We start from the raw sequence: 27,830 nt of genomic DNA, 5'->3' as shown, positions 1-27,830 counted from the left end.
AGAGATACAGCGAGAGAGGGAACACAAGCAGGGGGAGCATGAGAGGGAGAAGCAGGCTTCCTGAGGAGCAGGGAGCCCGATGTGGGGCTCGATCTCAGGGTCCTGGGATCCAGGCGCCCCTAGGTTTTTTTTTAAATATTGGAAATAGCTCTCAGATTCACTAGATGAACTTTTCTTTTTTAAGGTTTATTTATTTATTTATTTTTAATAATCTCCACACCCAACAAGGAGCTCAATAGGAGCTTGATAACGTTTGGAGTACCTTTAGAGGCATGGAGACCTTAAACTGCTAGCTACTAATTTAGGGGTTGGTAACTTTTATTGCTGCTAGACATTAGATCCTTCAAGTGTGAGAAGATGATGATGTTGACTAATCTGGTAAGAGTAAGTAATGGCAGCTAATAAAATAGGCCTGGGGTAAAGGCTAATCTGGGCCCTCCATGAGGGCCTCCAACATTTGAGCGAGATAAACAGATGGGCTCTTTGCACATTGTACTAATCTAGACCGGCCCCACTGAAGTCATTCTCAGAAGTCATGCTCAGAAGTACGGTGTCTGGTTCTTAGGTGTATTAGCTCAGCCAATTCCAACGACATTCATTTTCACATAAAACTAAGGCTTACGGGACACCTGGGTGGCTCAGTTGGTTAAGCGACTGCCTTCAGCTCAGGTCGTGATCCTGGAGTCCCCGGATGGAGGCCCGCATCGGGCTCCCCGCTCAGTGGGGAGTCTGCTTCTCCCTCTGACCTCTCCCCTCTCATGCTCTCTCTCTCTCTCACTCTCTCTCTCTCAAATAAATAAATAAAATCTTAAAAAAAAAAACAACTAAGGCTTACTCGAAACCTACTGAGTTACTGAGGGTTATGAAGTTCTGGTATTCATAAACTAGAATTATGATCTGTTAGAGTTTAATGAGGACTAATTCAGTGTCCTTCCGGGGAGATGGTATACGGGCACAGCTGCGTGTTTGGGCATATGGCTGGTAGAAATTCCCATCGTTCTCAGGAAGGACACTTTTATTATCAGTGCTCCCCTAGCATGGTTTTAGGTTAGTTATGGCTTTAAAAAGTTGCTATTCTTACATTTCATGCCCTGTTAAGCCTTATCATTATCCGTTTGCTCTGGGGTTTTTATTAATTTACTACATGCAGTAGTATATATTTGCCTCAATAGTGTTTTAGTGTGGGAATTTTCCAATATTCAGACTTTAGGATATGTACACATTATTTCAACAATCAGTAAGCCACACTAGAATTGCAAAAATTGATGCATACGTAGTAATCTCTCCCAATTTTCCCATAGGATGACACCTCATTGTTATGCCCAACTATTTTTCCAGTGGAAAATGAGAATGACTAGGTAGGAAAGCAATATAGGGTATAGGTTGTTCTAGAGTTTTCTCTCCTGCCTAAAAGCCATAATTGGCAAAAATAGCTCGAGCTATGTTCTGTGGAACTCCAGAAAATGGTAACTCGAGAATAATTGCCTCTCTGGCCAATTAAGCTGGGGTGGCACTGAATAGTAAAGTCCCTCTCTTAATGCACAGAAGCATATTGAAGGCTCTGAGAAGTCCTGAAGCAATTTTGTTTAATGGTTAATCAAATAAACTTATTTGGCAGAGTAATTTTTTTTTTTTAAATAAACTCTACACCCAGTGTGGGCCTTGAACTTACGACCCTGAGATCAAGAGTCATGCTGTACTGACTGAGCCAGCCAGGTGCCTCTGAGGAAGATTTCTTGCTCTGAAAAATTATTCTCTGGAATATCTTCACTTGGGAAATGCCTCATCCATCTATCCCTCCATCCAGTCATTCAACAAATATATATTGAATGCCTACTATGTGCTAGATGCTATGAACAAGACAAAATTGTCTATGACCAATATTTTCACTTTCTATGAGCCCCTCACTTTTCATGAGGACAGTTCAGGGCATTAGTTGCTTCATGTTTTGTTTTGCCACTAATGGTAACTTTGCTAATGGAGGGAAAGAAAAAGTTGGAAGGAAACAATGACACAACTGGCTAGATATTGGGAGTTATAAAGAAGACTGAATGGGGAAATTTTGATGCCTTGACAGAGGCAACAAACTTGAGCAAGCTTAGGGAAAAAGAAATCTGACCTGGGGGGACACCTGGTTAGCTCAGTTGGTAGAGTGTGTGACTCTTGATCTTGGGATTGTGAGTTTAAGCCCCATATTGGGTGTAGAGATTACTTAAAAATAAAATCTTGAGAAAAAAAGAAGAAATCTAATTTGGGGCATATGTATCAATTAGGCTGCTTTTGTTTGCAAGTAATAGAAAATTCAACCAAAGAGACACATATAATAAGCAAAATTATTATATCTCACTTAATGAGAAATTCCAGGGGAGACTGGTTCCAGGGTTGTCTAATTCAGTAAGTTGACATCATCGATGATTAAAGTCCTTTCCACATTTCTTCTCTTTCATGCATGTGAGTCAGTCTTTATCCTCAAGGTTGCCTCTTCATGGTCACAAGATAGCTGCCACAGCTCCAAGCATCACATCCTTACAAAATAATAATAATAGCTAAAATAAATAGTGCTAAATAATAGCACTATTGATAGGGCAGACACTGTCCTAAGCACTTTGCATATATTAATTCCTTTGCTCTTTACAACAACGTCATGAGTTGCTTCTATCATCCCCATTTTACAGATTAAAAAACTGAGGTACAGAGAAGTGAAGTAACTTGCTCAGAGTCACCTAGTTAGTGAGTGGCATCACTAAGATACAATTGTAGGTAGTCTGGCTCCAAGAAAGGAAGAGAGTACCTTTTTCATATTCCTTTATGAGAGTAAGGAAAACTCTTTATGACAGAGTTTTAAGGAAAACTCATATGCACATTCCTAAATCAATCACCCAAAAGGGGGAATGAAACTATCATGGACAGCTTAGATTAATCAAGATTAATTACTGGGGCTGGAAGGTAACTAAACCTCCCCCTCATACATCAACTAAGTGAGATTCTATAGCGGACATAAGGTCAAGGTGGGAAGGCTGCTCGGAAGGCAACCAACACTGTCTGCTATAGACTGAAGTGCACTGAGACCTTGAAATGGACAAATCCAGGAGGTCGTTAAGGGTACATCAAAGGATGGGGCTGTTGCTTCACAATTGGGGCTCAAATGCTTTGAGACAGTAGTTGGAGTCATGAGAATGGGGCACATTTCTGAGGAAGAAAGTATAGAAATCAGAGGGCTAAAAACTGAATCTTAAAAAAATTGAGGGTAGGGGCTCCTGGATGGCTCAGTCGGTTAAATGTCAGACTCTTGGTTTTGGCTCAGGGAGATGGAGCCCTGCGAAGGGCTCCACGCTCAGCAGGGAGTCTGCCTCCCTTCTCCCTCCCCCCCCAGATAAAGAAATCTTTTTTTTTTTTTTTTCAATTTTATTTATTTATTTGAGAGAGAAAGAACGAGCAGTGAGGAGGGGCAGAAGGAGGGGGGGAGAGAGAGAGAGAGAGAGAAGCAGACTCCTTGCTGAGCAGGAAGCCTGACAGTGCTGGATCCCAGAATCTGGAGATCATGACCTGAGCCGAAGGCAGACGCTCAGCTGACTGAACCACCCAGGTGCCCCTAAATAAATAAATCTTTAAAAATTTTTGAGGAAGGGCGGGCTCCCAGCTCAGCGGGAAGTCAGCTTTTCCCTCTCCCTTTGCCTCTGCCCCTGCTTGTGTTCTCTGTCTCTGTTTCTCTCAAATGAATAAATAAAATCTTAAGAAAAGAAATTGAAGAGAGGGATAATTGAAGCAGTAGAGTCAAAATGTTGAGAATTGTTTAAGCTGTGTGCTAGGTACATGGGGCTCATTATATAATATTAGTCTATTGATGTGTGTGTCTGAAAATTTCCCTAATAAAAAAATTCTGAAAAACAAAACAAAAGTACAAAACAACCATGGAGCTTTTGGAAACTCACTATGATGGTGTTTCCTATCCTTGCTACCCAACCCCTCTGTGGCCTTGTACCTTAACCCTTGTCCAAGGTTTGAACCCAGGCCCATACTTTGGGATAAGTTCTAGTCACCAGCGGAAGAATATAAGAAGGCTTCATTTGGCCTCTCACAGGTTTCATTTCCAGCCATTTCTAAGCTGCTGGTGTGCTCTGGGGCTCTGGCTGTTCTTCTGGGACCCTCCGGCTTCCTCTCCTGTCCCCACTTCTACTTGGCTTTAGAGCCTGAATTTCTCCACCCTGATCTTCACTCTTTCTGTGGCCAGGTCTTGGTAAGACACCTGCCTCTAGACCAGTTACCTGACTGCTGAGGTCTCTGCTATTTGCCAGAAACTTAAGGCCTTTATCTAAAGGACATTACTGGTGGGCCTTATAATGAAGCCTTTGAAACTAATAGCACCCAAGTTCTGCATGTTCACCATGACTTCTTCATTGAGAGTTTTCTTACAACTATCTCGCTGCACACTTGTTTACAGAATAATCAACCCGTGGCTTTACTCTTGTCTTCTCCTTGATGTCTGCTCCATCCGAAAGGCTGCTTAGATCAGCGCTCATGCCCAGCTTTAACAGCAGGAGAAAAAGAGTTTTCAGACAAGTAAACAGGAAAGGAGTCGTTGCAGATGTGGAAGAAAAAGAAGGAAAAAGTAGCACAAGGTTTCCTTTGGGTTTTTGAAGCGTGCGCAAACCACCATATTGCATAAGCAAATGGCAATGCTGCTAAGAAGGAAAAGATGAAGAGTTGGCAGAAATGTATAGTTTATTGTAAAAAGAAAACAAAACATAACAAAGCGAATGAATAATGTAAATGAACTTGGGCATAAATGCTAAAGTGCTTACATAAATGTCTGAGAGTAGAGCTTCCCACAGCCAAGCACATTTAAACATTTTGTAGTTTTGCAGCATCAATATGGTTGGGCTCCAAGTGAAAAGTATTTCTGATACCACCCACTGTGTTGTAACCCTAATCTCAATCATCTCCTGTGCATGACACTCACTTTAAAACACAAAGGAGCATCTGACTCTGAGGCAGCCGGCTTTGGCCTCCAAGGCTGTGAGGATTGCATGCAGGATGGCGATAGCTTGATCAACTTCCTCTCTCAGGAGGAAGTGGGGTGGGGGCCAGCCCAGCCTCCGCAGGGTGACACTGAGGAAAAGGAAAACATCCAGTCAACTACTTGAAATCCCCCAAATGCAATTCAGTAAATACTCACTGGGGATTTACTATGTACAATGCACAACAAAAGGAATAATGGCCTCCCTGAACTGAAGATTACTGCCTCAGCAGGGATTATTACTCCCCTGACTTTTTTTTTTTTTTTTGCAAAGTGTCCCTTTGGCGAATCCTGGGGATTCCTTCTCAAATAATGTGGGGTTTTTTTTTGATTTATTTATTTATTTGAGAGCAAGAGAGAGCACAAGCATGGGGAGAGTCACAGGGAGAGGGAGAAGCAGACTCCCCACTGAGCTGGGAGCCTCCATCCCAGGACCTGGAGATCATGACTTGAGCTGAAGGCAGATGCTTAACCACCTGAGCCACCCAAGTGCCCCTCAAATAATGGTTTTAAATATATAAAGTTCACAAAGTTTCAAAGGAAAGCAATTATATTGAAAGTCATCAAACTATAAAAAAAACAAGCAAATCTGTGATACAGTAATGTATATGCTATTCTTCTTCTTCCTCCTCTTCTTCTTCTTCTTCTCTTCTTTTTCTTCTTCTTCTTCTCCTCCTTCTCTTCTTCTTCTTCTTCTTCTTCTCTTCTTTTTCTCCTCCTCCTCCTTCTTCTTCTTCTCCTTCTTCAAGTAAGCTCTACACCCAACTTGGGAGCTTTTCTTCCCTTCCCTTCCCTTTCCTACCCTTTCCTTCCCTTTCCTATCCTTTCCTTCCCTTCCTTATCCTTTCCTTTTCTATTTCTTTGAACACATAACCAGGAGACCAAGTGGTGCATGCTCTACCTACTGAGCCAGCCAGTAATAATAAGATCTAGTGATGAGTCTAATAAGTCCTGTGATTTCAAAATAGTGTTGAGTGTAAATGTATTTCGAGAGATCTGCAACAACTTTAATGCAATGTGAAAATATCAATCATTTCTGTTGGTGATAAAATCACAGTTACCGCTAGTGCTATTGTGGTCCTGTCTACATTTATAAGAAAGCAATGCTAACTTTCAATTAGAAGTTAGTAAAAATAAATGTGTAACTTTTTGTCCTGTCCAAGTTCATAAACTTGTGAATTCAATCCCCTTGGACTTTGTGGACCCCCGGTCAAGAAATTTCTCATCCTGTGCATGGGCATACATGTGTGTGCACACATGTGCTCCTACACAAGTCCTCAGAGAGGGTAGAATGTTGGAACCATAAATTAACTAAATAATCATAGTATGAGGTCGAATAGGATAAGTGTTCTAGGACTGGAGCCACAAAGCACTGTAGGGATTCAGTAGGGAGAGGAAATCAGAAAAGGTAATGGCGTGGGAAAGAGAGGGCTGGGTGTATTGAAGACCCACTGGTGTGTGCAAAGACTTCTTGGTTTTGCCTCTGCTTGAGTTTATTTTCATCTATGCAGACATGGAACAGAAATATAGCCATAAGAGTATTTATAAATGTTAATGTGGCCATGTTTCTGGGCGGCAGTGTGCCGATGCCAGGGAATGGATCCTAAGTCAGTGGTCCCTGGACCAGGTACCTTTAAAAAGAGGTAAAGGGGAAGAGAAGAGAGTAGAGATAAGAAAGGCAGGCATTTTACCTTCTGGGTTCCTCCTCATCCCCAGCTCATTAAACCAGCTAAAGCTGGTCTAAGTTTGGAGCTAGCCTGACATGGAGTATGAGTTAGAGCGCTTCTCAGAGTTTGCTCTCAGGATTCCTTTGCGCCCTTACCACTTGTTAAATACCCAAAGAGCTTTTGTTTGTGTGGGCTATGTCTATAAACATTTATTGTGCTAGAAATTAAAATTGAGAAATTTAAAAATATTTTTTAATTCATAAAAAAAATAAGCCCGTTATGTGTTCACCTAAGTAGAATTTTTTTTGGTGAAACAACTGTATTTTCTAAAACAAAAATATCAGTGAGGAAGGAGACATTGTCTTCTATGTTTGCAAATCTCTTTAATCTCTGGCTTAATGGAAGACAGTTGGGCTCTGTATCTGCTATTGCAGTATGTTGCAACAGTACTCGTTATATAGCCTCCGGAAGGCTCTCTGTCTTCTACTCAAAGAATGAGAGTGAACTAGGCAAATAACGTCTTACTACTATTGCAAAAATAGTTTTTTGACTTTTGACCTGGGGGGGGGGAGGGGCGGGTCCTCAGGCCGTCCTCCAAGAACTGAGATTTAGGGATTTCTTCTAATATTTTTCTTCTCTGTTTTATAATTTGACTTTCCCTTAGCCATAGAAAAAGACTAATTCTATAACTAGAAATAAATGGTATAAATTTCAAATATGTCTGTGCTGGATATCTCTTGTGCCTCCAGATGTCCAGCTGTCCCTCTACCTTTCTCCCTTCTGTTCTGTGACCTGAATGGATAATATCAATAGGCTACAGTACCGTTGGGTTTGGCCAAGGGGTAGCCCTGGCAGTAGATCAAAGGAAGAGAGGAGAGAGAGGTTGGGGTATTTATTCCCTAGTTGAAAAGGGCTCACTCTGTCCTTCACCGGGGATCAGTTCTTGACACAGGACTCTGCACACAACCCTCTCCATGTACTGTTCCTATGAACCCTTCCTATCCACATCCCTTCAGGCACAGGTGTGATAATGTGCCTCCCGACTACTAGACCAAGGAGATTAGACTGTATGATTTATCTCTACCCTGCCTGCACCTTTGGAAATAGTCCCTTTATTATTACACCTTCCTCAAAATTCCTAATTTGAGTGCATCATCTGTTTCTTGTGGAACTCTGACTAACGCAAGCTGAGAGAGCTATAGGACCTTAAGGATAAACTTCAGTTAAAGTATTGCCCATAGCATTGTTGCCACTTGATTTTTTTTTTTTACATTTCTTGTTTTTTAATTGAATAAATTTGACATGTAACATTGTATAAATTTAAGATGTACAGCAGGTTACTTTGATACATTTGTATATTGTAATATGATGGCCAATGTAGTGATACTTATATTACGTAATTATAATATTATTGCCTTTATTCATTACATTGTGCATTAGCTCTCTATGACTTATTTACTACTCTTTTTTTTTTTTTACTTTTTTGATGTTCTTGATTCATTCTTACATTTCTCAGCTTCTATATGGCATACATTTCTTTCTTTTTTTTTATTATGTTATGTTAATCACCATACATTACATCATTAGTTTTTGATGTAGTGTTCCATGGTTCATTATTTGCATATTGATTTTAATGGAAGTTAGAAGGCTGTAAAGTTCTGGTGTCTCAGAGCCTAAGTTTGTTGTTGTTGCTGTTGCTGTTTTTGATGTAAACATTTTCATTTATTTATTTGACAGAGAGAGTGAGAGAACACAAGCAGGGGGAGGGGCAGAGGCAGAGGGAGAAGCAGGCTCCCCGCTGAGCAGGGAGCCAGATGCTGGGCTCTATCCCAGGACCATGGGATCATGACCGGAGTCAAAGGCAGCCACTTAACCAACTGAGCCACCCAGGTGTCCCAGGGCCTAAGATCTTTAATGGTTGGGAAAGAGAGGGCTGGGTGCATTGAAGACCCACTAGAGTCTACAAGGACTTCTTGATTTTGCCTCTGCTTGAGCTTATTTCCTTTCTTTCTTTCTTTTTCCCTTCCTTCCTTCTTTTCTTCCCTTCCCTTCCCTTTCCTATCCTATCCTTCCCTTTCCTATCATTTCCTTCCCTTTTCTATTTCTTTCTTTCTTGATTTTATTTATTTATTTACTTCTAAAGTAAACTCTACATCCAACGCAGGGCTTGAACCCACAACCCCGAGATCGAGAGTTGCATACAGTACCATCTGAGCCAGCCAGGTGCCCCTGCTTGATTTTATTTTCATCTGTGCAGAGATAAAACAGAAATAAAGCTGCAAAAATATTGATAAATGCTAATGTGGCCATGTGTCTGGACAGCACTGTACCAATGCCAGGCAATGGATCCAGATTAGCCTAAGTCAGTGGTTCTCAAAGTGTGGTCCCTGGGCCAGCGGCGGCAGCAGCAGCAGCAGTGTTACCAAGGAACTTGTTAGAAATGCAAATTTGTTAAGCTTCTGCCTTCAGCTCAGGTCATGATCCCAGGGTCCTGGGATCGAGCCCCGCATTGGGCTCCCTGCTCAGCAGGAAGCCTGCTTCTCCCTCTCCCACTCCCCCTGCTTGTGTTCCCTCTCTCACTGTCTCTCTCTCTGTCACATAAACAAATAAAAAAATCTTAAAAAGAAAAAAAAAAAGAAATGCAAATTCTCAAGTGTCACCAGAGACCTACTGGATCAGAAACTCTGGGGGTGCGGCCTAACAATCCTTGTTATCACAAGCCCTCCAGGGGATCCTGATGCTTGGTCAAGTTTGAGAACCTTGACTCTCAGAAACTCATGACATCACAGTTCCCTAAGTTGCAGGCCTCCCTTACAGCTGGGGGTAGTCATGTGATTCCCTCATTCCCTATTGTCTTCAACTTGGGCATCTTATGGGAAGCTGCAGTAACCATCCCGCAATCTTGGGGCAACAAGATAATTGTAGAAGCACTGACGCTGACATCTGTGGTCACCTCCAAACTTCTTGTTATGTGAAAGAAAATGCCACTCGCACCCTCCTGTAATTTAAGGCACTGTTTAGGTTTTCTGTTAGCCAAACATATTTCTCACTTTATGACATGGTTTAAAAAAAACTTGTCCCCTCATGATGACAAAAACTTTAAACAATATTTTAGTGTTGAAATAAGTATTAAATATGGAGCAGAGGGCAACATTCTTATGGATTTTTAAGATAATTTTTAGCCTGTGTGGCCTAATTCTTGCTGAATCCCAGATACCTTGGGATAAAAGGGCCTTCCTCCTAAAGAGCTCTCTGGAGCTGTTTGAGACAAACTTTTAAGAGAAACTATGTTGTGGTTTCATTTAAATCAGGATTGAGGCTTTCTAAGAAAGTAGTGGTGGTCAGTGAAAAGGAAAAGTTTCCTACTCTACTCACAACACTTCTGACCTGATGTGTGGGTTGTTTTCCTCCTCACCTTAAGCAATGCTGACACTAACTACCTGGAGTTAGGGCAGTTCCCACGGGTTAAGAACTCAGTCCCACAAAACTGTCCCCATTTTTAGAGGCCAACTACTAACCACCCAGCTATACATGGGGATTCCCACAACCCATTCCTCAGGGTTGATAATTTTTCTAGAACTGTTCACAGAACTCAGGAAAGCACTTTACTTACTACGATCCGTTTATATAAAGGATAAACTTGGGAACAGCCAAATGGAAGAGAGGCATAGGGCAAACTATGTGGGAAGAGGCATGGAGCTTCCCTGGCCTCACCAGGATCACAACCTTCTCAGCACCTCAATGTGTATGCCAACCCAGGAGTTCTCTAAACCTAGTCACTTAGGGGTTTTATGGGGGCTTCATTACATAAGCATGATTGATTACATCATTGGCCATTGGTGATTAAGTTCATTTCCATCTCCTTTTCCCTCCCCAGAAGTAGGGAGTGAGGCTGGAAGTTCTGACCTTCTTATTACATACTTGCTTCCTTTGGCAAGCAACTATCCTCTATGAGTTACCTCATTAGCATAACTTTAGGGGTTCAAAAAGGCTTCTTATGGGGCACCAGGCTGGCTCAGTGGTAGAGCATGTGACTCTTGATCTCAGGATCTTGAGTTCAAGCCCCATGTTGGGCCTAGAGCTTACTTAAAAAAAAAAAAAAAAAAAAGGGCTTCTTGTTAATAACAAAAATGCTCTCCTTACCCTTTTCACACAAAAAATGGTAAGGATTTTAGGAGCTCCCTGCCAGCAGCTGGGATGAAGATTAAATATAGATTTCTCATATCACAATATCACAGTTAATTAATTTCAAAGGCAGCAGTGCCTATTATTTACCTGATTATTGGTACCTGATTCACAGTGAATGCTTAATAAGTATTTGTAGAGTGGAACTGGTGAAAAAAAAATTTTTTTTTTATGAAGAAAACAGGTTTATCAGTGGAATATTTCCAGTGGTGAAGAGGGGAGTGGATCCATCTGCTCAAATTGGACTACTTGAAATTTGACACCAAAGCTCCCTGTCAGAGAGAGCATAATGGTCTGCACATAACCGGCATATAAATATGCTGAATGAATATGTGAAATTTCTTCTGTGTGACATATAAAAATTATGATTCCACTGTGACAGCCAATGTGTTAGGTGTTATTGTATACCACATCCCATTTCATCTTTATAATAATTACATGAAGTAGGCAGTACTGGATTATCAAGTGTGGGTTTAGGGTACCAGAAAAACTGAGGCACCCAAAATTTGGAGACAATTGATATCTAATGTCTTATTTAAAAAAGAATACCAGGAGTGCCTAGGTGGCTCAGTCAGTTGAGCGTCTGACTCTTGGTTTCAGCTCAGGTCATGATTTCATGGGTCCTGACATGGAGACCCACGTGGGGCTCTGTGCTCAGCGGGGAAGCTGCTTGAAAGATTTTCTCCCTCTGCCCCCTCCATCTCTCTCAAATAAATAAATCTTCAAGATTTATTTATTTTATTTGAGAGGGAGAGAGAGAGCACACACATGCGGGAGGATGGGCAGAGGGAGAGAATCTTCAAACAGACTCCCCTCTAAGCACTGAGCCCCACGTGGGGCCTGATCTTATGACCCTTGAGATCATGACCTGAGCCGAAACCAAGAGTCCACCACTCAACCCACTGAGCCACCTGGGGGGGGCCCTAACAAATAAATCTTTAAAAAAAATAAGGGCACCTTTGTTGCTCATTCGGTTAAATGTCTGACTCTTGGTTTCGGCTGGGATCATGATATCAGGGTCTTGAGATAGGGCCCCATATTAAGCTCCATGATTCTCTCTCTCCCTCTGCCCCTCCCTCACTTGAGATAGTGTGCACTCTCTCTCTCTCTCTCTCAAATAAATAAATAAATACAATCTTTTTTTTTTTTTAAGATTTTATTTATTTATTTGAGACAGAGAGAATGAGAGAGAGAGAGCACATGAGAGGGGTGAGGGTCAGAGGGAGAAGCAGGCTCCTGCTGAGCAGGGAGCCTGATGCGGAACTCGATCCCGGGACTCCAGGATCATGACCTGAGCCGAAAGCAGTCGCTTAACCAACTGAGCCACCCAGGCACCCTAAATAAATACAATCTTAAAAAAATAAAATAAAAAGGAACACCAGAGTATGAAAGCCAACAGTGGAGAAATCAGGAGTTTTTCTACATTACATTTAGTATTGTTTCCACTGTCTTTTGGAGAGTGCTTTGCATTACTAACAGCATCTAAAGGTCTTCACCTGGCTTCCGAAGATTTCCATGATTCCTATTTACAGAACAAGAAAACAAGCCTCAGAGTGCTTAGACTAGATGCATTCACACAGTAATGGAGCCCATGGTGATGGTACTCAATGTTTATGATACATTATATATTTATGATGGTACACATCAATTTACCTTTTAAACTTGTGAATCTTGTTGGGCCTTCTTTATTGGTTTAGAGTTTTAATCAAATAAAGCATGTGACAAAATTAACCTAAATGTGTTTTGATCCCTATTGTATTCTTAGCCCCTAGAACAGTATTCAGTGCATCTGTATTTTTAGAGATTGAAAGAATGAATGATATGCAATCATCAGCCCACCTAAATGATTGTGCTTTGTATTAGTTTTAGGTTCAACCAAGGGAAAGTGAGAAGGAAATCCAGCAGATCAAGAAACTTCTCTGATGCCCTACTGAGATTGCCTGGATTCTTAAGACCAGGGTCCTACAATGTCTCCATTTTTATGATCTTTAGATTCCTATTTTGGAAGCTGGATCCTAGACTCCTTTCGCCCTATATAAAGTGTGTCAGACAAAGGAGTGTGATTTAAGGGAATGTATTCTATAAGTTATTTAAGAAATATTTCCTAAGAACTGATACTGATAGTAAAGGCGACAAGAGAAAGGCAAAGTCTAAAGGGCCTACTTCTTTTTCTTCATTACTTTTCCTCCCAACATGAAGAAGTTGGGAAACTGAATTTTAGTCTATGGTATCTCCATTACCTATACTAAAGGATCTCAATGATGGGTGTGCAGAAAACCCACCTGGAGAATTTAGAAATTCACCTTTCTAAGTCTTGTTTCAGAGTCCCTGAGATTACAGGTGTGAGTGGACCCAGGAATCGGCACCCCTGGTGAGTACGGCCCTGGTGGTCCAGCCACTGAACTGTAAAAAACACTAATGTTAAGCAAATTTGGGTCATAGACAAAAAATCTGAACTGCAATCAAGTCTTTATTTCTGTCATCCTCACCATGGCTTGGGCAATTGTCCTATTCCTAAATTTCCCCTTATTCCTAAAATATCCACAGCTCCTTAGCTGAATAGCACTCTGCTGGGTCTTAGCTTAACTTGTCTGTCCAAACCAGTTTACACAAAAGTGTGAATAAGGTTTAAATCCTTTAACAGGGCACTTTCAAAAAAAAAAAAAAAAAAGTATCCTAAGGTATTAGAATGCTTTCATTACACTTAAGTTTTGTTTCTTTGGCAGGGAATTAACCTGCAATACCTGTTAGTCTAATTCGATTGCTGAAGGAATCCTGTCCACTTCCCTCTTCTGCTTACTGAATTATTCCTTCTAGACTCATACTGTTCTTTGTGAAGACTTCTTGATAAACCTATCCACAGGGACGATCCCTTATGTCACCCCCATCCCTTGCATGTTTCAGTGATAGTACCTATCATCTTGTACTGGGATTGCCTAATTTAGTTTCGTAACTCCAGTTCTAGGAACAGTGCCTGCCAAACAGCAGGCGCTCAATAATTGTGGAACGAACAAATGAATGTCAAAGACTAGGCCGAGAGTTTTAAAAATCAGTGTTGACTAAGAAACAAAACACGGAAATGTCAAGGGCTGAATGCCAGGCGTTGCAGGCCTAGAAAGAATAAAAATAACCCCTAACAGCACAGAGTCCTCTTGAAGGGATCACCTGTTCCATTTTCTCACTTCGCTTTCCAGCGTCTCCTGACACCCCAGTTTCCCGCTCACTAACTCATTCTCTTCCCTACTGTGGACAGGTCAGGCAGGTAACACAGCTCAGCAGCTCTGATTGGTCGGCGATGATTTCATTGTTAGGAAACATCCGGGCTTTTTCCCTCCCCGCAACACCTCCCCCAGGGCCCTGCGTTCCAAGCTTCCCTCTCCCGCGTTCGCCCCACCCGTGGCTGAAGCAAAACAACTGCCTCTCCCCGGACCGCTTCTTATCCTCGCCTGCGCCATCCCTTCCCGTCTCTTCGCCAAAGAGAGGCGTTTATGCCCTCCAATGAGGGCCTAACAGGACTTTGTTAGCCAATCAGCAGCCAACCCCCTGCAATTCCGGGTGGGACTAGGCTTCCACACCTATAACTGGACAGCGCGTTGGCTCCTTTATTGAGCCTGTTTTACGCAAGGCTTAGAGGTCAAAAATAAAGGGGCATGGTTCTCGTAGGACGGGAAGGATCCGCACACACTCTGGATTTGACCGTTTTCGAACACTAGCCAATCGCTCTTCGGATACTTCCCCGCCTTTTGCGCGTTCATTTAAAAAAAGCCAGTGTGACGGACTTGGAAATTGGTTCAGTGACGGACACGGACTGAAAGCCAATCATTGAGGGTTCGGGTCACCCTTTGGACCAATAAGAAAAGAGAATCGCTAGGGCTCGGTCTTTGCGAGGCGGAGTGCAGGTGGGCGTTACTTGATTGATGGTGATCTCTACTTATGGCTGTTGGGGTGGGTTGGTCCCTAACGCCCAGAGGCGGGGCTGAATGAAGTAAATGGTAATGAAGGGTTGGGTCTCACTCAGTGGGCGGTGTTTGATGGATAGTTGACCTTGCCAATTGAAGGTGGTCGCTGATGCCCAATGGGAAATTAGGAACTGAGAGGCGGGGCATTGTGGGCGGTGAAAACTAAGTACCGAGGTACAGAGCAGCCGAAGTAGGAGGGAGGGTGATGATTGACGGGTCGTCTAGCCAACCGGGTGCAGCGAGAGGCTGCACCGTCCCAATGGGTGTGAGCTGGGGGCGTGGCTCGCCGAGGGGCGGGGAGGACAGGGTGCGGGGAGGGGGTTGCAGAAGGAGCCGAGCGGCTGCTGCTCAATGGCGGAAAAGCCGCCGGTACTCTGACCGCCTGGTCCCCCTAGCAGTTGTGGGGGAGTTTCCTGCCGGCGCGGCTGGAGTCTCTGTTTCTCAGGGTTCGGTGGCTGGAAGATGCTCCAGAGAGACGAGGCTGCGGCGGAGGAGGTGGCGGCGGCCGAATCGGCAACGGCGCTAGGGTGGAGAGAAGGCGGCAGCGGCGGCGGCGGCGGCGTGCGGGGCCCGACGGTGTAAACAGCCCCGGAGGCGGCGGAGGCGGTGGCCGAGACCCCGACGGGGAAGCGGCGGCTGAGGCAGGTTCGCGCCTCGGTCGGAAGCCTGGGCTGAGTGCAGCAGAGGGTCTCTGCGGCGGGCGAGAGCGGACGCCCTAGACCTCGCTTCCCTCCCTCGCCCCAGGTAAGGCCGCTCCGCACCCCGCCGCAGGGGAAACGGCTCGCAGGCACCGCCGAGGCCCCGGACCGTTTTCGGGGTGCCGCCGGGCTAAGGTCGTGGGCCCTGCCTGCCTAATCCTCGCCTCTTCTGCCGTGGAGCCTGGGGGAGCAGAACGCCGGGCCTGGCTCTTGGGTAGGCCCCTTCCCCAGCCGCCGCCTCCGCGCTCGGCCAGGCTGGGAGAGGCTCGGGGCAGGGAATTTTACTTTGCTCCAGCGCCTGGAAGTAAACTGCTTTCCCCTGTTCTCTGCTTCAGTCTGCGAGCATCTCTTTCACACCAAAACACTGGGGCTACCCCAGGCCTTAACTCATCCCTTCCTGGATCGTGCTTATTTGAAAACCTTACCTTTTCCATTTGTTTCCTCATCCGCTTCTGCCCCACTCTGCGCTCCACTTCACTTCCTTGTTAAATCTTCTTTCTCGCTCTTCTGTCTGTGCGTCTCACCACCTCCTTCCTTCTTAAGTGGCTTTAAGTCGCTTCTTAGCCGACTCCGGGCTTCTCTTCCCTTCCTTCCCCAGCGATCCTTTTCGGATGTCATTGTTTTTAACAGAGAAGTTTTTAAATGAAACTTCTACCGCCAGTAACCCAAATCTTCCAGACACCTTTTAAAAGTAGACTATTCAGCTTTTTGCGGCAGATCCGTTTTTGTTTTGTTTTGTTTTTGTAATTTAACTGAGCCTAATAACCTTAAAAAAAAAAAGGTTGTATTCTTAAACGTCAAATGTGGAAATGACACCGAGGTAATTTTAAAAACGAGGGACTCAGTGAATGTTGAAAATAGTTATTTCATTTTTTAAGTTGCCTGACCTCTAATGTCGGATTTAGCAGATCTAGAACATATGCCCATCTTATTTGGCAAAACTGCTTCTTAAGCCGGCCCAGATTCATCAGTATTCAAGTCGGCTTAAAAACAACGTGAAAACTTTAAAAAGAAGATATTTTATGAACAGCTAACTAGGAAGCTGTTTTCATGAAGTCACAGTTAAAGACCTTTTAAAATAGGCTCCACATGTTTAATGTATCAAAATAAAGTTGGCAGGAGTCTTGTAAAAGGATTATTTAGGAATTTGAGTAGTCTTAGTGATATGTAACTATTTTGGGAAAAACATTCTTTTTCTGTTAAGAGACGTTTACAACTGTGATGTGAGAATTACTGAGGTTTATTGTGGGATTAACAGAGGAACACATTTTATTTGAGCTACTGCACGGATGTAGAAGTGGTAGATTGTTCCGGGCAGATAGCGTAAGTTGGTATGTTCTGGGAGATAGAGAAACATGCCATCCACGCTGAATGTTAATGGACATTATTTCATTTACTTTATCTGTTGTGCAATAGCAAAGTTCCTATTGTTGGCCTACTTTTAAATAGAGAATTTCTAAATGGAGACAAGTTATTCTAATTATAATAGTCTTTTCCAAGTGTACAGGCTTTAAAAAAATATGAAGTTATACTATTAAAATGGTAATTTTTAAAGAAATATTTTTGTAGGCTTCTTCAATGGGCAATGTATTGTTTCAATTGAACTTTTAAAATTTAGTGTTTAGAAAGGTTTTTTTTTTGTCAACATTTTTTTTCCAGGGATAATCCTGATTTTTACTGTCCTTTTTTGTTTCTCTCAGTGTCTTTTTTCCTTTTGATGGTGGTGGTTTGTGTTTTTCCCTTTCATTTATTTTTGCTCTCATAAAGTCTTATCACGGTTTCTACAGTGGCTTTTTATGTTGCTTTATCAGCATGGAATAGTATTTTTATGTGATCTTTCATACCCGTTAGTTAAGATTTCCTCAGTTTTTGTACATTATCCTTTGAATTTCTTCATGTTGTAATTATTCTCTTAGAAGTGACCAGCAAATCTTAGGACACCTGTTTTCTCATACCAGGTGTCTGATTTCTGTGAAGACTCCAGGAATAGGTGAAAGCTTTTAAAGTTTGCCTGATAGTCATGGCAATAAATATTATTTTATGTTAGTAATTAACATGTTATAATTACCAAATCCCTTAAGATTGCATCATCTGAAGGAATGGTATGTCTAAATAGCTGTGCTTCTAAGAATATCTGATTCACAAGTTGAAAAGGTCAGAAAAAGTGGTTTTCTTGTTGAAAATTTATTTTCCTATAATGTACATTTTTTACGAAGTCTTTTGAATTAAAATTTGATGCTGATGGACTCTCTTGGCACTCTTGGAAGAGTAGAATTTGCCAAAGTGTAGTTTAGTGATTGTGGAGATTCATTACAGTCCTTTTGCCCTTGGCTCAGTTTTTAAACATGCCCTTGTAAATGAGTTGGTAAACATTTCTTTTATTGCACATGATACTGACAGTGAATTCCCCCCCACCACTCATTGGTGTTAGTTACACATATTATCTACATTGTATGAAAACTTGTATGTTACATGTAACTATTTTAAAGTATCTTGTGACATTACCTAGGATAGGAAGTAGTAAAATAGTATAATTTAACTCCGTAGTATAATTTAACTCCCTAGTGGTCTTTCGTAAGATACAAGTGGTCTTTCATAAGATAAAGTGAATAAAATTAACTTATTAAAATATAACACATGGTATTTTACTTTTTCTGTGAACTTTGCCTTTCACAGTTCACTAATTTTAAGAAAAAATTAGTTGGGAAACAACTGACAGGGTCAGAGTTAGAATAGTTAAGCTTTTTTTAAATCCCAGAATTTGAATAGCAAAATTTATTCAAGTAATACTTAGCATAAAATATAAAATTATGGTTAGTCGTAAGAGAATTTGGGGGAATATGGTTACTTCTGGATATCCATTGTGTTTGTTTTTTTTCCACGTTGTACCTGGTTCTTTATTTTTTCTTAGTAAACTAATTTCAGAATTTGAGTTGAAACCAAATTATTAGTAGCTTTAAACTTTTATGGTAGAAACATTTTATATATCACATCAGTAGAATTGTGGATTAAAAGAATTGACAGATTGGGGCTATGAGGTAAAATTCTCAGATACTAGGTAAACCCTGGAAATGTAATCTGACTACTTTCCATCCCACTATTTTGTACTCCAACTAAACAGTGAAGGGAAATAGGGTAGAGTTTGGGAATATTGGTTTTTGTAGTTTTTGCTTGACTTTAAAATTTATAAAATGACAGGGTCTGTCATCTTCTAGCAACTGATCTAACAAGTATAGGTGAACAAAAAGATACTTCATAATCTTTGTTTTATCCTTATTTTTGTTGATGATACTTGTTTATAACAAAACATTTAAAAGAAAATAACTTTTGATCTTCGAGAGTAATTTAAGTATGCTAATATCTCTGATTAGCCATTTTGGAATCTTTTTTCAAATGAAACATTTCTAACGTGGTTTAACCTCTTTGCGTAGACTGGACTTGCATTACACTTTTCAGTGTTTAAGCTGTACCCCCCCCCAAAGAAAACCACCATTTAGACTAACTTGAGTGATTTGATCAGGGAGTTGAATCAGTATTATGATTAAAAAGAGTCTTTACTAAATTCTTGATGGAATGAAATTTTCTGAAAGTGTAGTCTATATTTTGTAGTTTAATTTCTCAGATTTTAGGGCGCCTGGGTGGCTCAGTTGTTAAGCGTCTGCCCTCGGCTCAGTCATGATCCCAGGGTCCTGGGATCAAGCCCCACATCGGGCTCCCTGCTCGGTGGGAAGCCTGCTTCTCCCTCTCCCACTCCCCCTGCTTGTGTTCCCTCTCTTGCTGTGTCTGTCTCTGTCAAATAAATAAATAAAATCTTTAAAAAAAAATTCTCAGATTTTATAAAGATTGTGAGATTTCATTTTTAGCATCATCTACCAACCTAGAAAAAAATACCATAAGGTAGCTCATTCTTTTTTTTTTTTTTTAATTTTCATTCAAACTTCAGGGTGTGTTATTTCTCCCTTTCAATTTAATGTTTGTTTGTTTTAAGATTTTATTTATTTGACAGAGAGAGGTAACACAAGCAGGGGGAGTGCGAGAGGGAGAAGCAGGCTTCCCGCCAAGCAGGGAGCCCGATGTGGGACTCGATCCCAGGACCCTGGGATCATGACCTGAGCCGAAGGCAGATGCTTAACGACTAAGCCACCCAGGCGCCCCCCTTTCAATTTAATGTTAATAACAGACATAAACATTTTGTTCTGGATTATGGTAAGTCATGACATAGAGGAGTTCTCAAGTAAATATTTTTCTTTTTTAGCTACAGCTAACTTGTGACCACATCTACAATATCTTCTTATTTCTTGGCATGACATACACTTTTTATAATGATACCCTTTGTATGTAGTAACTTATTTAAGAACCCAGTAGTTTAACAATTGTGGTATTTTAACTTGTTCATATATTTAGGGAAATTTAACATGGTTTGTAACATTTAAAGCACAGTTCACCAATTCAAAGCTTTTTTCATTTATTTTATTTTTTTTATTTTTTAAAGATTTTATTTATTTATTTCACAGAGAGACACAGAGAGAGAGGGAACACAAGTAGGGGGAGTGGGAGCGGGAGAAGCAGGCTTCCCGCGGAGCAGGGAGCCTGATGTGGGGCTTGATCCCAGATCTCCGGGATCATGACCTGAGCTGAAGGCAGATGCTTAACGACTGAGCCACCCAGGCGCCCCTCATTTACTAGTGTAATATTAACTTACTAAAAATGGAGTCAAAGGTTTTTTTTTTTTTAGTATGTTGAAATATCAATATAACAACTATTGGCTTTAAATTGATTTCTTTCTGAAAATTAGAGACCTTAAAGTTTGGAAACATAACCCTTGTTCAAAAACTTGTTTTACATTCCTTTGAACAAAAGACTATTAAATACATGGTCTGGTATTTAGAGGAGAGAGAGATGAACGTTGGAAGACTTCTATTGAATTTTAAGGAACTTGTCTCACTTTCAGAGATGGAACCAAATATTGGCAGGGGTATAAGGAGAATAAGACCTGTGTCTAGTATTGCTGTGCTTTTTGTCTACATAGAATGTCCCCCACTTCGAAATAGGTTCTGTATGTTAAGTGCATTTGTGTGACAGAAACATGAAAAAGCTTTTCCTTAGTGGGAAACTTTTTAAAATGTGGTTATTATCAGGTATAATCAAGTCTGTATATAAGAAAAATCTAAGTGAATAGATTTTGTTTGTTAGATAGTATAGACCCGAGAAGCAGGTTTGATAAAGGATAATTTGTGAAGTTCTGAAGGATTTCAAAACATTTTAAAGCTTGAGAGTAATGTCACTGATTCTGAAGTCTAATTGCATTTTATTTTCTTGTTGTAGGTATGTATAAGTGCACTCTTAACATGGAAAAGGGGGAGTTAATAGATGTCCTTATAAGTAGGAGAATCTAGGAGTGTCCATATTGCTCATGGGTACTTAACCTATCTTGGGAAAGAATGTTTCTTTTCCCCTCTTCTCATTAAAGCATTCAATTCTGAGTTAATGAACTGGTATTACCTATTAAATACAGGTGGCCCTTCTTCTGAGTCCCTTACAAAGAGGAAATAATGAACTCAAAGCAACTCTAAGTGATAGAATGTATGGGGAGATCAAGTTCAGATATGAGTGGCTTCTCTTTACTTTTACTTACTGGAGGCTACCAACCCACTGAGAAGTAAAGAATTCCACGTAGTTAATAGTATTTAGTCTGTAGCCACCCCATCCTCAGCCATTATTTTGGCATTCCCTGAGTGCCTTCTAACCTGTAAGGCACCGTTCATGGCTGAAGACTGAACAAAACAGACAAAAATCCCTGCTCTCATAGATTTTACATTGTGATAGCAAACACACTGCCTCAGTCTACGTTACAATTGTGCTTTTTTTGTGGATGACTGAAATTAGGAGTGGACGATTTGGGATGTATGGTGTTTTCTATACTACACTTAGAAGCTGTGATTAGAGCTTTACTTTTTTTTTTTTTTTTTAAGTAAGCTCTACATGCAAGGTGGGGCATGAACCTCAGCACCCTGAGATCAACAGTCGCATGCTCCACTGACTGAGTCAGTCTGTAGCCCCTAGAGCTTTACTATCTATCTATTTATTTATTTTTAAGTAGGCTCTCCATGCCCAGTGCGGGGCTTGAACTCACGACCCTGAGATCAAGAGTCAGACACTTAACGACTGAGCCACCCAGGTGCACAGAGCATTACTATTTTTAACATTACTATTTTTAACAAGAGGGAAGAAAAATAAAAGAGGAAAGAAGAGTTTTTCTGTAACTAGACCAAGACTGATAAATGGAAAGAGGAAGTAGGAAGGGGGAAATATTGTTGTACCTAAGATTAAAAGGTGAGCCAAAGATAGAAAAGAGATCCCTGTATTAGGCATGAGGGAAGCTGAGGCCTTCAGGTGTTTCCATTTACTGCCCAAGCTTGGATAAATGAGTTCTTGGACAGGAAAATGGGAGAAGGTAGGATAATGGGAGCAGGGTAAACAGGACTTTTTAGCAAGACTGGTTTAAGTGACTTGGGATGCACCTATAAAATATATCTTGTCATTTGTATTTAGAAAAAACGCTGTTGCTGTTTGTGTTCTTTTGTGAGTATAGCTGAAAGATTAGTGATTGGCCATTAGTGTCTGGAACTACTGTCACTGATTTGTGACTGCTACTTCTGTTTTCTGGTTTTTTGACAGTTCTGTTGAAGATAGCTGATGGAGCCAGTCTGTCTCAGTTTATTATGCTAAAATTGGTCTGTATATTTGTTACTGCTTCCCTTAATTCTAGAGCTGTGGTGTGTAACTTGAAGTTGTGCCTTTGTTTTTCCTGCATTGTAAATTTCTGCATGAGGATGTCTTATGAAGCAGGTGCTTATTTTTCTACTTTCTGTTACGTACCTTTCCTAGTGATGATCCAGTTTGGTAAAAATGCCTCTTCCTGAGTTTACACAAACATTGCACATTTAAGATAAGCATGAGAGATCTTTGATCTTTGTTTTTATCTTAATACATAATGGTCTTTTGCTTTCATTTGTGAGGCATTGAGTCAGACTCTCATGTGATCTTGCTTGCTGCAGTAAATTGAGATTTTTTTTTTTATTTTAAAGCAAATCAACTTGTGTTTATTTCAGTGCCTCAATATAAAAATGAACACTGGTTCCATTCATGACCTAAGAGACTTCAGTTATAGCACCCAAATTAAGCCTTCAAATTACTAGTTTCACTTTTACTATATTTTTGTGACTGTATTTATCACTTCTATCAAAGTGCTGATGTGCAGAAGAATTTGAACTTTTTAAAAAAAGATTTTATTAGAGAGTGAGTGGGGGAGGGGCAGAGGGAGAAGGAAAGCATCTCAGGTAGACTCCAGGCAGAGTGCTAGAGCCCTGAGCCCATCATGGGGCTTGATCCCACGACCCTGAGATCATGACCCGAGCCGAAATCAAGAGTCATATGCTCAACTGACTGAGTCACCCAGGCGTCCCAGAATTTGAACTTTTTGAATATATTAAATTTAGTGCTGTAAGTCAGACCAGGTTCACTAAGCTGTTCAACATTTTAGATTAAAAAATAAAGCCTTACTTGATAAATTATCTCTTGTAACTGGTTTCATTTCTATAGTACAGCATTTAATTAAAGATTTTGTGGTTGTCGGCCCTAAATGTAAGGAAACTGAGTTTAATTTCTTGCTATTCATCTGTTGTCGAGTGTTTTGAAGCAAAACGTGAAAGTGAAATGGTAGCTTTTGCCTAATATATAATGGTTTTCAGTTATACTCTTCTTTGTTTTTGTTTTATGTAATCTAACTCTAGTTTGTAAGGGAAGTAGAAGTTTGGAAGGATTCGTGATGATTTAGATTGCATTATTACTGTTATTCTACATCATGTGTCTTTTTCTCAGTGATAGGTTTGTTTTTTAGTTCAGGTTATTTGCTCTTCTCTTGCGCTTCTAGTTTGCGTTGCTTTTTCTGCCTCTGTGATTTCTTGATTTTTATTTAAGTACAGGGTGGCCACCAGATCTGGAAGCCCAGATGCATAGACAATAAATGGTTTGTTGATACTCCAGTACAGAATGTTAAAATAATATCTGTTTTCGGACTTTCTGATCACCCTACAGACTGGAATTCTTGTAGGTGGGTCTTTTGTTTTTGTTCAGGCATATATTGCATGGCTAAATCATGGAGTCAAGTATAAGGTATATTCTGAATAGAAAGGAGAAGAGATGCATAGTTAATTTTAGAGAGCTAGCTGGAATAACATTGTGCCTGTTTATGAGGACTGAAAACAGTCTAACAAAGATAAGTCTGAGATTTAATTGGTTGTCGGATATTTTTTGCTAACAGAGTTTGGGAGATGCTATATAGCAGTAGTTTCAGGAGTATACCAAGTGAAAAATGGTCAGAGGAATTGGCCAAATGGTCATGACATTAGGAGACTATGTTTTTAGGCCTTAATTCTATTATTTCAGAGTAATGCTTTGATAATAATAAAATCCTTCTTAGTCATATGTGAATGAAAACCTTCTATACCCATAGACCTAGGTGAGAATTACTTGTTCACAAACATGCATGAGGCTTCTTGTCAACATATTTAGATATGTATTTCTGAATTTTTTGCTACTTTATGCATTTAGGTAATGCTGTAGGATGCTTAGCACGGTTTATTTGTGTGTGTAAGTGTATATTAAATGTAAGAAGGCTTTATACTTGGAGTGGATTATGTTTCTGGAAAAAGCTGCAAAAGGAGGATGATGATTGGAGGCATTGACACTGAAGTCAGACTACTTGGATTTGAATTCCTGTCCCATCACTCCATAGATGGGTAACTTAAAGCAAGTTATTTATTGTCTCTAAACCTCAGTTTTCTCATTTGTAAAGTGAATGATAATATATGCATATTTTAAATTTTTTATTTTATTTTTTAAAAGATTTTAAGTAATCTCTGCACCCAACGTGGGGCTTGAACTCACGACCCTGTGATCAGGAGTCACGTGCTCTACCAACACAGCCAGCCAGGCGCCCCAGAATAACAATAGAGTTCATAAAATTGTTAGATTGAGACAGTCCAAGGAAAGCCATTACTATAGAGCCTGGCACATATAGTCACTAACATTCGAGTGCTTTCTATTGCTGTTACTACTGCTACTACTACTACTATACCACTACATGATACATGGTAGGTTGAAAGAGTACCTGACCTAGGAGGCAGAAGACCCAGTTTGAGGTTCACATAGAAACTACTAATGATTCTGGGACTTTGCAAGTTACTTATTCTTTCTAGGATTTAGTAATTTTAATTTGCAATGTAGTATTCTACCTGAGTTAAGGCAGAGGGCTGGACCATATGATATCTTGAGGTCCTTTTGACTCTAAAATGAGAGTTCTGTTCTAAGATTCTCATTTTCTTTCTTTCTTTTTTTTTTTTTTTAAGATTTTATTTATTGGGGTGCCGGGTGGCTCAGTCATTAAGCGTCTGCCTTCGGCTCAGGTCGTGATCCCGGGGCCCTGGGATTGAGCCGGCGTCCTGGGATTGAGCCGGGCTCCCTGCTCCGTGGGAAGTCTGCTTCTCCCTCTCCCACTCCCCCTGCTTGTGTTCCCTCTCTCGCTGTCTCTCTCTGTCAAATAAATGAAATAAAATCTTAAAAAAAAAAAAGATTTTATCTATTTATTTGACAGAGAGAGAGCACAAGTAGGCAGAGAGAAGCAGGCTTCTCACTGAGCAGAGAGCCCGATGTGGGGCTCGATCCCAGTACCCTGGGATCATGACCTGAGCCGAAGGCAGATGCTTAACGACTGAGCCACCCAGGCGCCCCAGATTCTCATTTTCTATTAGAGTGTAAGCTACATAAGGGCAACAACTGTGTTAGTTTTATATGCTGCTTTATCTATGTATCTACATTGTATTTGTTGTATCTGTAAATACCTGCTGAGTAAAGCTTTCCATAGAAACAGTATCTTTAAAGTTTTTGTGTTTTGTTTTTTTTTTTTTAAGTTTATTTATTTATTTAAGTAGTCTCTACATCCAACCTGGGGCTCCAGTTCATGCCCAGGAGATCCAGTCGCCTCTTCCACTGAGTGAGCCAGTCAGGCGCCCAGAAACAGTATATTTTAATGAGAGGAGACTAGGGAGTAGGAAGAGGGGAGAGAGAGGTTTACATTCCTTCTCAAGAACTAGATGCTTAAGGGCGCCTGGCTGGCTCAGTTGGAAGAGCAAGGAATTCTTGATCCCAGGCTTGTGAGTTCAAGACCCACATTGGGTGTAGAGATTTCTTTAAAAATAAATAAATAAACTTAAAAAAAAAAAAGATGGTTAACTTTTTAAAGGTATGAGTACAAATTTCCTTCTGTTCGATTTTTATTTGGTAAATATTGTCTGCTAGCATTAGGCACTTTGGGGAACAAAGTTTATTTGAATCTGCCATCTGGAGGAGTGAGGGAGTAAAACTTAATGTATATGATTAATTATACAAGGTAATAAGTAAAAATGTTATAAAGGAAATATAGGTATATTCATACGTTAAGAATCTTTCTAAAGGGGCGCCTGGGTGGCTCAGTCAGTTGAGCGGCTGCCTTCGGCTCAGGTCATGATCCCGGGGTCCTGGGATTGAGCCCCGCGTCAGGCTCCCTGCTCATCTGGGAGCCTGCTTCTCCCTCTTCCACTCTCTCTGCTTGTGTTCCCTCTCTCGCTGTGTCTCTCTCTGTCAAATAAATAAAATCTTAAAAAAAAAAAAAAAACTTTCTAAAATGTGTAAAATTCAAATGGCAGTATAATTAGAGTATTTTGTAATTGTCTTGTTCTTGCTTTTAGAAAGCAGAAAAAGCATCAGGGTCATGAATTTGAGAAGAGTTTCTTTTGGGTCAAATTTTATACGTGGGGGACACTTAAGACTAGTATTTGTGGAGGAGAGTGTTGAATAAAATTTAATAAACTAATAATCTCAATGCATCATTGCCTTTTTATTATGAAAAATTCTTTTGTCGAAGCATAGTTGACATATAATGCTATATTTATGAACATTTTTTTTTAGTTCATGAAAATTTTTAATCCCACAGAACATTGTCATAGTATACTGAGTACCTATCTACCCACCACTTAAATTCAACAGTATTTATATTTTTTACCATATTTGCTTTATATAATCCTTACTGAACCATTTAAAAATAATTTTTTCACCTTCTAATACTTCACCTCTAAATACTTAAATATGAATCTCCCCCTAAAGTTACATTTTCTTCCTACCTACAATATTGTCATCATACATAACACAATTATCTAATCCCCAGAAATCATCTAATCCCCAATCCATATGCAGATTTCCCCAGTTAGGTCAAAAATGACTTAGATAGCTTTTCCCTTCCACACCAAGGATCGTGCACTATTATACTGTATTTGCTGTTGTGTCTCAGTTCTCTTTTAAATTTAAATTTAAATACCTATTTCAAAATCTCTTTTTGAAGAGATTATCTTGTAAAATGCCCTATATTCAGAATTTGTTTGTTTCTTTGAGGTCTTTTTAAAAATTTACTCCTTTGTCTTCTGTAGGCTGTTAAAGACTTGAGTTAAATTCAGGTTAAACATTTTGGCCAGGATACTTCATAGTTGATGCTGCTCCGTGTTACATCACCTCAGGAGGCACAAAATGCCTGATTTAACATGATTAGTGGGGCTAAGTTTGATCACAGGTGAAGTTGATGATTGCTAGATGTCCCCACGGACAAGGAACATTTTCTCTTTTGTGATTATCAGGTAGATCATGGCATATTTTGTTACCATGCAAATCCATTTCTCCTTCAGAATTTTACTTAATGGATTTAGTGGTTTCTTTCTTTTAAGATTTTATTTTTTAAGTAATTTCTCCACCCAGTGTGTGGCCTGAACCCACTTTCCTGACATCAAGAGTGACATGCTATACTGACTGAGGTACGTGGCACCCCATGATTTCTTTTTTGAAGATGGATCTAGATAGGGGTCACCTAGTTATGGCTCATTGGCCAAATTTTGTCTCCTGCCTGTTTTTGTAAATAAAGTTTTATTAGAACACAGCTATGCTCATTTGTTTACGTAGAGTCTGTGGCTGCTTTCCCACTGCTATGGCAAGTTGAGTAGTTGTGACAGAAACCATATGGCCCTGTACAGCCCCAAATACTTCTTGGTTCTTTAAAGAAAAGTTTTGCTGTACCCTGATTTAGTATGTATATATTGTCCCCTTTTTCTCATTGTAATGGTAGTAGAGGTATAAAATTGGTGTTTATATATTTGGTATTCACATAATTGGTGTTTATATGTAGCTTCTGAACCCTGATGTTGTTTAAGGTATAACTGCT

General features: G+C 40.5%; 1 protein-coding gene across 4 annotated transcripts in view; it reads left to right on the top strand.

Moving 5' to 3' along the window:
• The window catches only part of PPM1B (protein phosphatase, Mg2+/Mn2+ dependent 1B), a 222,833-nt gene that overhangs the window by 131,029 nt on the left and 63,974 nt on the right, over window positions 1–27,830 (top strand). For 2 of the 4 annotated variants that reach the window (XM_021701151.1, XM_021701149.1), the window contains exon 1: window positions 15,142–15,572. The exons of 1 other annotated variant lie outside the window; for it this stretch is intronic. The gene's annotated coding sequence lies outside the window, so the exon portion shown is untranslated. Of the gene's footprint in view, window positions 1–15,141; window positions 15,573–27,830 lie in introns of those variants that run through there. One more of the 4 variants, XM_021701152.1, reaches the window with a different exon arrangement.

Source organism: Neomonachus schauinslandi, chromosome 10, assembly GCF_002201575.2.
Source record: "Neomonachus schauinslandi chromosome 10, ASM220157v2, whole genome shotgun sequence".
In the NCBI taxonomy this organism is placed as follows: domain Eukaryota; kingdom Metazoa; phylum Chordata; class Mammalia; order Carnivora; family Phocidae; genus Neomonachus; species Neomonachus schauinslandi.
The sequence above is the reverse complement of the archived record's forward strand: the minus strand, read 5'-3'. Positions and strand labels throughout refer to the sequence as shown.